General features: G+C 40.8%; 1 protein-coding gene across 2 annotated transcripts in view; it reads left to right on the forward strand.

Moving 5' to 3' along the window:
- MRPL22 (mitochondrial ribosomal protein L22) overlaps positions 1-13,431 on the forward strand; it is a 46,880-nt gene that overhangs the window by 2,311 nt on the left and 31,138 nt on the right. Inside the window, exon 1 of one of the 2 annotated variants that reach the window (XM_053566569.1) lies at positions 10,174-10,300. The exons of the other annotated variant lie outside the window; for it this stretch is intronic. The gene's annotated coding sequence lies outside the window, so the exon portion shown is untranslated. Of the gene's footprint in view, positions 1-10,173; positions 10,301-13,431 lie in introns of those variants that run through there. 2 annotated transcript variants of the gene reach the window in all.

Raw genomic sequence — 13,431 nt, forward strand, 5'->3', positions numbered from 1 at the left:
TCTGTGTCATGATAAAAGAATTGGATTTTGCTAGATCAGCTTTATGACTCTTTACATTATTGAAATTATTATATAATTTTATGAATCACTATCTATACTTTCTATTGGGGAAAATGACCTTATGAAAACTAACTATATAAAATCTTAGTGATCATCTGATTCAGTGAGTGGGAACTTAATTGCGTTTAGGCTCCAGACTAGAAATGAACAAACTAGAAGTAGTCTATGTAAAGTGAAAGAATGATAGGGTCTGTGGCAAGTAGGCAGTCAGCAGGGTGAATTTCTCATCTAAAGGCAATGAATTGGGTTAAAAAAAATGCTGCTGACCATATACAACTTTTCTGTAGACTAATGGTTGTTAGTACACTAATAGTTTTCAGTCTTCAGATTCCAATTCTATTTTATTGATTGAGGCATTTGAGAAGTTATATTTGTGACTTACTGAGGGTTATACAGTTAATATATGGTAAAGTGATGTTTTAAACAAAATATTCTCTAATTTTAGGTAATATTCCATCACCATGGGAGTGATGCACCCAGGAGGGATTTATCAGGGTAATCTGTTTGGAAGAGCCAGTTTTTAAGTTTAAAGAGTGGTGGTTTAGAAATAGAAGGGCTAGTGTAAAATTTTGAAGGCACTAGTGACTAGCTGTACATAGGTTGAAACTTTCCATAAGAAAAACCAACTTAGAAATGTCATGAATGACAGTTTTTTGTTTTTGTTTTTGTTTTTTGCAGTTTTTGGCTGGGGCTGGGTTTGAACCCACCACCCCTGGCATATGGGGCTGGCACCTTCACCTTTGAGCCACTGGTGCTGCCTGAATTATTAGTTTAGTAGAAAAATAATGATAGCAGTGGGATGTTTTACTTTTTACTTATTTATTTATTTATTGACACAGAGTCTCACTCCATTGCCCAGGGTAGAGTACCATGGCCTCAGCTTAGCTCACAGCAACCTCAAACTCTCAGGCTCAAGACATCCTCCTGCCTCAGCCTCCTGAATGGCTGGGACAAGACTACAGGTGCTCTTCACAATGCCTGGCTAATTTTTCTGTTTTTAGTAGAGATGAGTTTTACTCTTAACTCAGGCTGGTCTCATACTCCTGAGCTCAGGCAGTCCTCTTGTTTCAGCCTCCCAGAGTGCTAGGATTATAGGTGTGAGCCATTGTGGCCCCACTGTGATATTTTGGAATAAACACTGGGCTGCAGGAACTGAGTTTCAGGTCTTTGGCAGAGACAAATGTTAATGGTCTTGGGCAATTTGCTTAACTTCTCTGTAGCTTAGTTTTCTCTTCTCCATTAAAGGAGGATAGACTTAGAGAGTAGTGGTGAGAATTAAGACACTAATAAGTAAAATGTCTACTATAGTGCCTGGCACTATAGAGGTAATAGGGTTGATATACCATGACATTACCTTTTTTTTTTTGTAGAGACACAGTCTTACTTTATGGCCCTCAGTAGAGTGCCATGGCATCACACAGCTCACAGCAACCTCCAACTCCTGGGCTTAAGCGATTCTCTTGCCTCAGCCTTCCGAGTAGCTGGGACTACAGGTGTCCGCCAGAACGCCCGGCCATTTTTTGGTTGCAGTTCAGCCGGGGCCGGGTTTGAACCTGCCACCCTTGGTATATGGGGCTGGCGCCTTACTGACTGAGCCACAGGCACCGCCAACATTACCTTTTTTAAAAAAAAAAAAAAAATTATTTTTTGAGACAGTGTCTCACCGTGTCACCCTTGGTAGAGTGCTGTGGTGTCACAGCTCAAAGCAACCTCAAACTCTTGGGCTTAAGTGATTCTCTTGCCTTAGCTTCCCAAGTAGCTGGGACTATAGGTGCCTGCCACAACGCCCGGCTATTTCTTTTGTTGTAGTTGTCATTGTTGTTTGGCAGGCCCAGGGCAGGGTTTGAACCCACCATCCTTGGTGCATGTGGCCAGCGCCCTAGCCGCTGAGCTACAGGCGCCGAAGCATGAAATTCTTTTTAAAGGAACCTGATTTTATGCTGGAAGTAATCAGTAGCCATTCTTCACTCTTAGATGAGACTGCATGTAAGAAAAAAGTAAGAAACTGAAACAAATTAGTGTACTTTTCTATTTAGTCAAGTCACTTTGAAAAGATTTTACAAACTGAAGAGTAGAAATTATCTGTTTTCATTTGTCTATACTTTTGATGTTTTTATTGCTCTGACCCACAGGAGTTGACAACATTGTTTTTGTACCCTCTTATTTCAATGTTACCTTATGATTTGAGCGGTTTTGAGTCCTTACCTTTTAGGACAGTGGTTCTTACCTTTGGTTCACAGACCCATTTGAGAGTATGAGGAAAGACACAAAACATTTTCCGAAAAAAAATGCATCTCACATTTATAGTTTTGCTTGTAATTTCATAATCTTCAGTCTAGGAACCTCTGCACTGGGATATTACAGCTAAGCATAAGCATCTGTTGGTGATACATGAGATACTTTAATGTTTTCCATGCATGAATATACAAAAATGATTAGCAATGGTAAAGTATGTTGAAAGCATGCTAAGCATGCATTAATGGATGAAATAATATTTCCCATTTATTTGGAAAAATTTCAACCCTACAGGAAAGTTGAAGGAATATTAAAGTATCCTTCAGCTGGATTCATTGGTTGTCAACATGGCTTTAGTAGTCTTTATAAGTAAATGTACATGCTTTTTTTTAATGAGACATTTGAAAGTGAGGTGCACATATTATATTACTTTACTCTTAAGCATTTCAGGGCTTTTTTTTGAGACAGAGTCTCACGATGTTGCCTGGGTAGAGTGCCGTGGTATCACAGCAACCTCAAACTCTTGGGCTCAAGCGTTTCTCTTGCCTCAGCCTCCCAAGTAGCTGGGACTACAGGTGCCTGCCAATATGCCTGGCTATGTTTTGGTTGTAGTTGTCACTGTTGTACTTTGCTATCTAGTGGCAGGCTTGGGCTAGATTCGAACCTGCCAGTTCTGGTGTATGTGGCTGAGGCCCTAGCTGCTGAGCTACAAGTGCTGAGCCCAGGGCATATTTCTTAAAAAGTGAAGGCAGTCTCCAGGAACCACAAAGCATGATCAAAATGGGTAGTATAATTTAGAGAGCTTTCTATTTTAATGTTTGGTTGAATGGATTCAAATAGAAATCAAGTGTATAATGAATTTATTTTTTATTTATTTTTTTGTTAGGTAAAATTTCTTTTATAAATGTGTCCTGCCCCCAAGAGGTGTGTCACACAGGGTGATCCCCTACCCTGCTCCCTCCTTCCCTCTCTTCATTCCCCCACCCCCCATACTACCATCATTTGTCCTTATATCAGAATTGAGTACATTGGATTCTTGGTTCTCCATTCTTGTGATGCTTTATTAAGAAGAATGTTAATACAAAAGATGTAAAATCACCATCTTTTTAGTGGCTGAATAGTATTCCATGGTATACATATACTACTATGAGTTCCATTTCTGGATTGGTGGACATTTAGGTTGTTTCCAAATTTGGCAGTTGTAAATTGAGCTGCAATAAACAGTCTAGTGCAAATGTCCTTAGCCGGGCATTGTGGTGGGTGCCTGTAGTCCCAGCTACTTGAGAAGGCGGAGGCAGAAGAATCACTTGAGCTCAGGAGTTGGAGGTTGCTGTGAGCTGTGATGCAACAGCATTCTACCTAAGGCAACAGCTTGAGGCTCTGTATCATAAAAAAAAAGAATTCTGGTGTGAAACCGTCTGGACTAGGGCATTTTTTTGTTGGGAGGTTTTTTTTTTATTGTTTCTTCGATCTCAGAGTGAAATTGCTATATTCAGGAGATGTATTTCTTCTTGATTAAGTATAGGGAGAGGGTATGATTCCAAGTATTGATCCCTTTCTCCAACATTGTCAAATTTCTGGGTGTAGAGTTTCTTTTTTTTTGAGACAGAGTCTCAAGCTGTTACCTTGGGCAGAGTGCCATGGCGTCACTGCTCATGGCAACCTCAGACTCTTGGGCTTAAGCGATCCTCTTGCCTCAGCCTCCCAAGGAGCTGGGACTACAAGTGCCTGACACAACGCCCAGCTATTATTTGGTTATAATTGTTATCATTTGGCAGGCCTGGGCTGGATTTGAACCGCTAGCCTCGGTGCATTTGGCTGATGCCTTAGCTGCTTGAGCTATAGGCGCTGAGCCAAGAGTTTCTTGTGTTATTCATAGATAATCTCTTGTATCTATGTGACATTTGTTGTTATTTCCCCTTTATTGTTTCTGATTGAGGTTACTAGAGATTTTACTTTTCTGTTTCTAGTTAGTCTGGCTAAAGGTTTATCTGTTTTATTTACTTTTCAAAAAACTTGTTTTTGTTAATTTTCTGAATTTTTTTTTTTGTTTTCAGTTTCATTAATCTCTGTTTTAATTTTGGTTATTTCTTTTCCTCTGACTAGTTTAGGGTTAGATTGTTCTTCTTTTTCCAATTCCATAAATTGGTTTGTATGTATGTTGATGCACTCACTTTCTTGTTTTCGAAGGTAGGCATCTAGTGCAGTAAATTTTCCTCTCGACTGCTTTTGCTGTATCCCACAGGTTTTGGTAAGTTGTATTTTCATTGTTGTTACGTTTGAGGAATTTAACAATTTCTTGTTTGATCTCTTCCCGAACTATCATTAAGATAAGGTTGTTTAATTTCCATGCCTCTGTGTGGGGATGCACATTTTTGTTGGAGTTCCACCTTTAGAGCCTTGTGGTCTGAGAAGAGACAAGGTATAATTTATCTCTCTCTTTTTTTTTTTTTTTTTGAGACAGACCCTCAAGCTGTCACCCTGGGACCCTGGGTAGAGTGCCGTGGCATCATAGGTTACAGCAACCTCCAACTCCTGGGCTCAAGTGATTCTCCTGCCTCCACCTCCTAAGTAGCTGGAATTACTGGAGCCTGCCCCAATGCCCGGCTATTTTTTGGTTGCAGCCATCATTGTTGTTTGCCAGGCCTGGGCTGGATTCGAACCCACCAGCTCAAGTGTATGTGGCTGGCACCTTAGCCGCTTGAGCCACAGGCGCCGAACTGATATAATTTCTATTCCTTTAATTTCGCTGAAGTTTGATTTGTATCCTAGGATGTGATCTATTTTGGAGTATGTGCCATGGGCTGATGAGAAAACAATATATTCTTTTGCTTTGGGATGGTGTGTTTTATATATGTTTATTAATCACATTTGTTCTAAGGTCACATTTAAGTCCTTTGTATTCTTGTTTAGTTTCTGTTTAGAGGATTTGTCCAGTTCTGTCAGAGAGTTGTTCAGGATATCATATTGCCTAGTCCCCTCAAGGTCTGTTTCATAAATCTGGGAGCATTTAAGATAGGTGCATAAATATTTAAAATTGAGATGTCTTCTTGTTATATTGTTCCTTTGATCAGTGTCAGAGAAGTGTTCATCTTTATCTTTCTTTACTGTAGTTGCTTTGAATCCGCTTGTATCTGAGAATAAGATTGCAACCCCTCCTTTCTTCTGATTTCCATTTGCTTGAAATACTGTTTTCCATCCCTTAACCCTAAGTCTTGATTTGTCTTTCAGGGTTAAGTGTGTCTCCTGGAGACAGCATAAGGATGGCTTTGAAGGACCCAGCAACACCAATTTGGGCTTTTCATCATTTCAGGCTTTTGTCCTCCATTTTAAAAGAGCCACCTGAAAATCCTTTGTCTCATTTCTTAGTAAATCACACCCCTCCCTATCTCCCGGAGTGCTTCCGCCCCCTCGCCCAATCAGCTTTAAACTCTAGTATAGGTACAAGAAATAACCAATCCAAGGGCCACACTTTGCTTCCCACACCCCCTCATAAAAATGCCGTGCACCAGGAGTACTGGGCTCTCCGTCCCAGCTGCATCTGGGGAAGCCGACAGCCCTGGCTTGAGCCTGAATAAACGCCTTTGTGTGATTTCATTGGTGTCTGGCTCTCTTGTATGGTTAGTGGGGATTCCGATTCTCGGTGTAACAGCTTATGCTTTTTTATCCAATCAGCCAGCCTGTACCTCTTCAATGGGGAATTCAGTCCATTGATGTTTATTGAGAGTATCGATGAGTGTGATAGAATTCTATTCATCTTGTTATTGGAAAGCCTATTGTATGGTTTTATTCTTTGCGCCATTGTGGAAGCTAAGTTTTGGCCTTTGGCTTCTAGGTGTTTACTTTGCTGGTGGTCCATTTTGGTGTTCACTGTTGAGAATAGGTCTAAGTATTTCCTATAGATCTGGTCTTGTGAATTTCCTCTGTGCTTGTATATATGCAAAAGATTTGATTTGATTTCTCCATCAATTTTGAAGCTTAGTTTAGCAGGATATAGAACTCCAGCCTGAAAATTACTTTGTTTAAGGATGTTGAAGGTGGATGACCATGCTCATCTGGCTTGCTAACTTTCATTTGAAAAGTCTGCTATCATTCTAATGGTTCTGCCCCTGTAGGTCCTTTGATGCTTGCTCCTAGCTGCTTGTAAAATTTTCTTCATCTTGACTTTGGACAGGTTTATTACAAGGTATCTTGGAGAAGCTCTGTTTGAGTTGAGATAACCTGGGGTTTGAAATCTATCTGAGAGAAGTGCGTTGAGATCTTTAGTAAAACTTGGGAAGTGTTCATTTATGATAGTCTCCAGTAGGGCTTCCATACCTTTGGGATAATCTTCTTCCCTTTCAGGTATTACTATTAATCATATGTTTGAATGCTTCATGGAGTCTCATAGTTCTCTAAGCACCTGCTCTGCTTTCTCTCTCTTCTTTTCTGCCTCTTTAACTACCTGGATTAACTCAAACACTTTATCCTGTAGCTCTGATGTTCTTTCTGCTCCATGGGCTAATCTATTTTTGATGTTTTCTATTCCAACTTTACATTCCCTGATTGTCTCCTTTATTTCCTTAAGCATATCCTTTCTATATTCTCCATATCTGTCGTTTGACTTTGGGTTCTGTCTTTCCAACTCCTCATCCATTCCCTTTATTGTTTTAGTTATCTGTATATTAAATTCCTTTTTTGTCAAATCCATTAATTCTTTATAGGAGGGTCTTCTGTAAAAACTGCCTTGTGGTTCCTTGGAGGAGTTGCTTTATTTTGGTTTTACATGGTGCCCGAATTTTTCTTTTGGTTCCTCCTCGTGTGTTCATTATTCTTGTTCACCTCCTTGTGCTCCTTTTTCCTTCTTACTTCTTCTTTTCAAATTACCTTGTCTCAGAGTTTAGGCGATGAAGAGGCTTCTTGGTATGAGACCAAAAGGAGGAGAAAGGTAAAGAGCAAACAGGGACAAATGAGGAAAAGAAAGAAAGATGTACAAAGAAGGAAAGAGTAAAAGAAAAGAAAAAAATGAGAAGGGGGAATAACAGAAAAAAACTTGAAGAACAGGAGAGAAGGAGGTCAGGAAAAGAGGATGGGAAGAGATGGAAGAAATGGTATTGATCAGCATGGTGCTAAGGCCATGCCTGTAACTCAAGAATTTTGAGGGGCTGGGCTCAGTGGATTCCTCAAAATGAGGCACTCCCTACCAGCCTGAGTAGGGAGCCAGATCTTCTTCTTCCAAAAATAGGAAGAGAAAAGAAAAAATACAAAAACAAGAAGGAAAAATTAAGTAGGGATGAAAACGAAATAGAAGAATTCTGCATGTAATGGGGAGAGAGAAAAGATGAGGCTAAAGTACTGTAACCAAAAAATACAATGTTTTGTTTTTTTTTTTTTTTTTGAGACAGAGCCTCAAGCTGTCGCCCTGGGTAGGCATCAGAGCTCACAGCTCACAGTTCACAGCAACCTCCAACTCCTGGGCTCAAGTGATTCTCTTGCCTCTGCCTCCCAAGTAGCTGGGACTACAGGCACCCGCCACAACGCTCGGCTATTTTTTGGTTCCAGCTGTCATTGTTGTTTGGCGGGCCCGGGCTGGATTTGAACCCGCCAGTTCAGGTGTATGTGGCTAGTGCCTTAGCCACTTGAGGCACAGGCGCCTAGCCAAAATACAGTGCTATTATATATATGTATATATATATAATTTTTTGTTTATCTAGTTTTTCCTTTTCTCTTTTTTTTTTTTTGTTGTTGTACATATATACATATGTTTATGGCAGAAAGTTCTGACGTTAGCAGGATTGCAATATATTGCCAGGACACCAGGTGGCTGTAGCTTTAGGGGATGGATAACGTCATTAGTAACCTCTCTCTAGTTCCCAAGCATAGACCTGTTTCCCAACTTTATTGTCCTTGGTGATCACCTGATTATTTCCTCAGGATTCAGGCCTCACCAAGTTCAGATTTCAAAGGTCTCCAGAATCCTCTGAGACCTATCAGAGGCAGGTCTCACCATGCCACCAGACGAGAGTTGCTGTGGGGTGTGAGCGTCCCTGAGCCTGTCATGATTAGAGGTCGAATCCCAGGAAGTGGATCTGAGAAGGCTGTGTCCCTGTAGGAGGCCTGCCCTCACGACCTTCTTGCTACCTTGCAATTATGGCTGTCCCCTGACTTCCAAAACCTGCCAAGTATGGCCATCTCTGCTGCCACCAAACCCGTGGTAAGTCCGCTCCCACCAGCACTCACAACTGGCTGCTGTAAACTGTTCGGGTGTGCTCACTCTTCCAGGCTTTCCTGTCAACCGCAGCTTCCCCTGAGAACTGAAAACTGCAAAAGGGCTTCTTCCTGTCCTAGACTTCTGCAGAGGGGCCGGTCTCTCCTGCTTGGGGAAAACTTGCCCAGTGTGTCAGTACTTGACTGTTCCAGTTCATGTGCTGTATCCAGCCCCTTGCCTCTTCACTGCGCACCTGAAGCCACAGCTCCAGGCAAGGACTCCGCACCCAGCATAGCCTTGCTTTGTTCTGTTCCTCAGTTGTACTAGGAGCATTTGGCTGAATGCTCTTTCTCATCCACCATCTTTCTCTTCCCCTCCGTAATGACGTATGAGGTAAAGAGGTACATATCTGTGCTGAACCACCTTAGTCGTCTTGTCTTCAACTAGCTGCTTTCTCTATCTGATGAGTTTATTTATTTTTATTTTTTTGAGACAGAGTCTCACTATGTGTAGAGTGCTGTGACATCACTGTGTCTCACTATGGGTAGAATGCTGTGACATCACAGCTCGCAGCAACCCCAAACTCTTGGGCTTAAGTGATTCTCTTGCCTCAGCCTCCTAAGTAGCTGGGACTACAGGCGTCCACCACAATGCCAGGCTATTTTTTGGTTGGAGTTGTCATTGTTGTTTGGCAGGCTGGGGCTGAATTAGAACCCTCCAGCTCTGAGTTCAGCTGTGGCTGGTGCCCTGGCCGCTGAGTTACAGGTGCTGAGCCTGATGAGTTCATTTTTGAGAAAAGTAAATTGAACTTCATTTTTAGCTTGACAGTAATATCTAAAATGACCATGCACAAAACAAGATTTTAATATACATGGACATTTTCAATTCCATGATATTTATTGGATTTATTTAGTCAGTTCATTTAGTCAGTCTCTTGTCTGTATGAGATTTTATTTCTTTCAAAGCACTCAAAATCAGTTCTTTGGATTAGAATTCGTATCTAGTCGAAGTCTAACTCATAGACCTAAAATGTTTTCTGTACCAGTTTCCTAGAGCTGCTGTAATTATACTTTGGGCTGAAGAGAACAACTGATGATAAGCTCCTTCCTCTTAAGATCCCTAACATATCTTTTGCCATTTAAGTTACTGTTCTGGGGGTGAGGATATGGCCCTATCTTTGGGTTAGCCCACTGCATTCTCTTCTAAACGAAGTCTTGTAGATCATTTTGAGGTCATTTTGCTTAGAAAGATGCCCTTTCTTTTAGTGCCCTTTTACTTGGGTTCTGTTGAAGTCCGTTATTTCATTCAACACTCAGGTTGGGTCCTATCTTTAAAGCCTTTCTGATAACGTCATGTTGCTCCTTCTGACATCTTAATGCCTATTGCACATTTATGGTTAATTCTCTATCTCCCTAACTGAATTTTCAATCACTTGAGGTTTGGAAAAATGTTTTGTATCTCTTTGCATCCTCATCACATGGAATGGTACTTGTGGTACAATAAAAGATATATTTGGTTTTTGCTGCTGGTTCTTGGCACAGAACTAAAACCCTTGGAATTTCCTGAGTAGTAGGAGTGTCTATAGTTACTCTTAGTAAGCTCCTTTGGAACAAAGGGCTGGGAGGGAGCTGGAAATTAGATTATAAAACTTGAACACTGAGGTTTGAGATTTTGAGAGCTTTGTGGTTGGTGTACTGGGAAGGTGGCTATCCTGGAGAGGGCTTAGCAGCTCTGTGCCCCCCTTCCCCCCAGCCCCATACTTTGCCCTGTGCATCTCTTCCATTTGGCTGTTCCTGAATTGTATCCTTTATGATAAATGTAAGTAGAATGTTTTTCAAAGTTCTGTGTGCCATTTGTTAGCATATTATTGAACCTGGTGTGGGGGTCCTGGGAACACCTAAATTGATAATCAGCCAGGCAGAAATTTGGGGAGCCTGGGCACCCCTTTTGTAGCTGGCATCTGAAGTCAGAGCCATCTTGTGGGCTGAACCCTTTAATTTGTAGTATTTGATGCTAACTGCAGGAAGATAGTGTCAGAATTGAATTTAGTTGTTGGACACCCCCATGGTGTTAGAGAATTGTTGACATGGAAAAACTCTACACATTTAGTATCAGAAAAAAGGCACTGAAATATTTTATCTTTATTAACTGGTAAGTGTTAAGTTGGTAAAATGTAAGTCAACCTGAACAGATTCATATTTTAGTCTGAAAGATTGCCAGGAATTGAGGTTCATTTTTACTAATCCAGTGCCATGAAGGAATCTTAACTGCAAATTAATCATGAGTACAGATTTCCAGCTTTATGTAACAGCATAGCTTGTACTGAATATCCAAATTTTTAAAACTATTTTAAACTATTCTTTAGGTCTAAATGAGGCTTTTAGAAGTTCTGTATGCCCATACAATAAGTTAATGATTATTATAGAATATAACTGATTACTGTGAATGATACAGCAGTGATCTGAAAGGGTTAATGCATTATTTTCAAATGATTATTGACAACAAAGGCTTTCACTATTTTCTCTGAGGGAAGGCTTTATAGGTCTGTGAAATAAGAAGTTGATCAAGAATATACTGATGTCCTTCAGTTTTCTTCAATTGCCAAGCATGTATAAACTTTTTGCATAGTTATTTATACCCAATCTTCTTACACTGCTTGGTTCCTCTACATTTTATTCATACTACAGATGCATATATAGTGCCTGCTGTGTGCCAGGAACTATTCTAGCTTTGGGATTTTGCAGTGGGATTCTAGCTTTGGGATATTGCAAAAATAGACAATAATGACTGTCCTCATGGAGTGTAAAAATCTAATGAGGGAGCAGCTAATGAGTAAAATGTATATATTAGAACAGTGGTTCTCAACCTTCCCAATGCTGCGAGCCTTTAATACAGTTCCTGTGGGTCATGACCTACAGGTTGAGAACCACTATATTAGAAAGTGACATCTGCTTAGTAGAAAATAAAAGCAGAGTTTGGGAATAGAAGAGAGAGAGAGAGTGTGTGAGTGTGTGGGGCCTTACTAAGAAGATAAAAATATTTGAGCAAAGAAAATGAAGGAGCAAGTTGTGCCACCATCTGAGCAAACATTCTTCTAGACCAGTGGTTCTCAACCTTCCTAATGCTGCTGCCCTTTAATATAGTTCCTGTGGGTCACGACCCACAGGTTGAGAACTGCTGTTCTAGACAGATAGACCAGCTCAAAGGTACCATACATGGTGAGTAGAAAAAGGGGAGAGTAAAAAGAGGGGTATAGTAGTAAGAGATGAGGTCAGTAACTTCACAGAACAGATCCTTTTATTAAAAGGATTTGCTGTGTAAAATTTTGGATTCAGTCAAAAGTCACACTCAAGGGTCCTGAAAGCCACTTGTGGCCTAAGGCCAGGGATTCTCCACCCATTTGGTTTTTATTCTATATGAGATGGGAAACCATTAAAGGGTTTTGAGTATGGGAGTAATGTGACTTATGTTTATGAATGGTTCTTCCTGGCTGCTGTTTTGAGGATAGACTGGCGTGGGGATAAGGAGGCAATGATGGAAGCAGAGATCACAGGATTTTTCGGGTAAGAGATCATGGATTAGGGTGGCTGAAAAGGTAGGTAAATGGTTGGATTCTGGCAGTGTGTTAACAATAGCTAAAAACTTGCTGATGGATTGGATGTGAGGAGTCAGAAGGAAAGGCAACAATAGGGCTTATGATCTCAGCCACTGGTAAGATAGAGTTACCATTTACTGAGATATGAAAACTTCATAGGAACAGATTTGGGGAGAACATCAGGAGCTCAGTGTGGGGCTTGTTAGGTCTAGAAGTGTACACATCCAGGCAGGTGGAGATATGAGTAGACAACTGGGTCTACCAGTTTGGCATTCAGGGAAGGGAAGTAAATTTAGGAGTCATTGGTGCATGAATAGTATTTGTTTATTTATTTATTTAATTGAAATAAAATCTTACTTTGTCGCCCTTGGTAGAGTGCCATGGCATCATAGCTCACAGCACCCTTAAACTCTTGGTCTCAGGCTTGGTGCCTGTGGCTCAAGTGGCTAAGGTACCAGCCACATGCACCTGAGCTGGCGGATTCAAATCCAGCCTGGACCCACCAAACAACAATGACAGCTGCAACCAAAAAATAGCCAGGCCAATATTGTGGCAGGCACCTGTAGTCCCAGCTACTTGGGAGGCGGAGACAGGAGAATCGCTTGAGCCCAGGAGTTGGAGGTTGTTGTGAGCTGTGATGCCATGGCACTCTACCCAGGGCGACAGCTTGAGGCTCTGTCTCAAAAAAAAAAAAAAACCCAAAACCCCCTATAAAACCCAAAACTCTTGAGCTCAAATGATCCTCTTGCCTCAGCCTCCCAACCAGCTGGGACTACAGGTGCTGCCACAACACCACTTTTTTATTTTTATTTATTTATTTTTATTATTTTTTATTAAATCATGACTTTGTACATTGATGCATTTATGGGGTTCAGGGTACTGCTTCAGTATACAATGTGAAATGTTTACATTGAACTAAGTAACACATCCATCACAATAATTACTCATTTCTTAATAGTTTTGAAATGTACTATTACATCATGTATATTAGGTGAGGTCCCCCCAGATACCCTCCCTCCTCCCATATCCCCCTTCCCCTCCCCTCTCTCCTCTTCCCTTCTACTTTCTGGACTATAGTTATGTTTTGCCATTCATATGAGTATGTAGATGGTTATATATTGATTTCAAGTACACTGAATACTTTTTTTTCCATTCTTGAGATACTTTGCTAAGAAGAATATGTTCCAGCTCCATCCAGGTAAACATAAAAGATGTGAAGTCTCCCATCTTTTGTATGGCTGCATAGTATGCCATGGTGTACATATACCACACTTTGTTAATCCATTCATGGGTCTATGGGCACTTGGGCTGTTTCCATGTCATGGCTATTATGAATTGGGCTGCAGTAAACATT

This window comes from Nycticebus coucang, chromosome 17 (assembly GCF_027406575.1).
Source record: "Nycticebus coucang isolate mNycCou1 chromosome 17, mNycCou1.pri, whole genome shotgun sequence".
NCBI classification, from domain to species: Eukaryota; Metazoa; Chordata; class Mammalia; order Primates; family Lorisidae; genus Nycticebus; species Nycticebus coucang.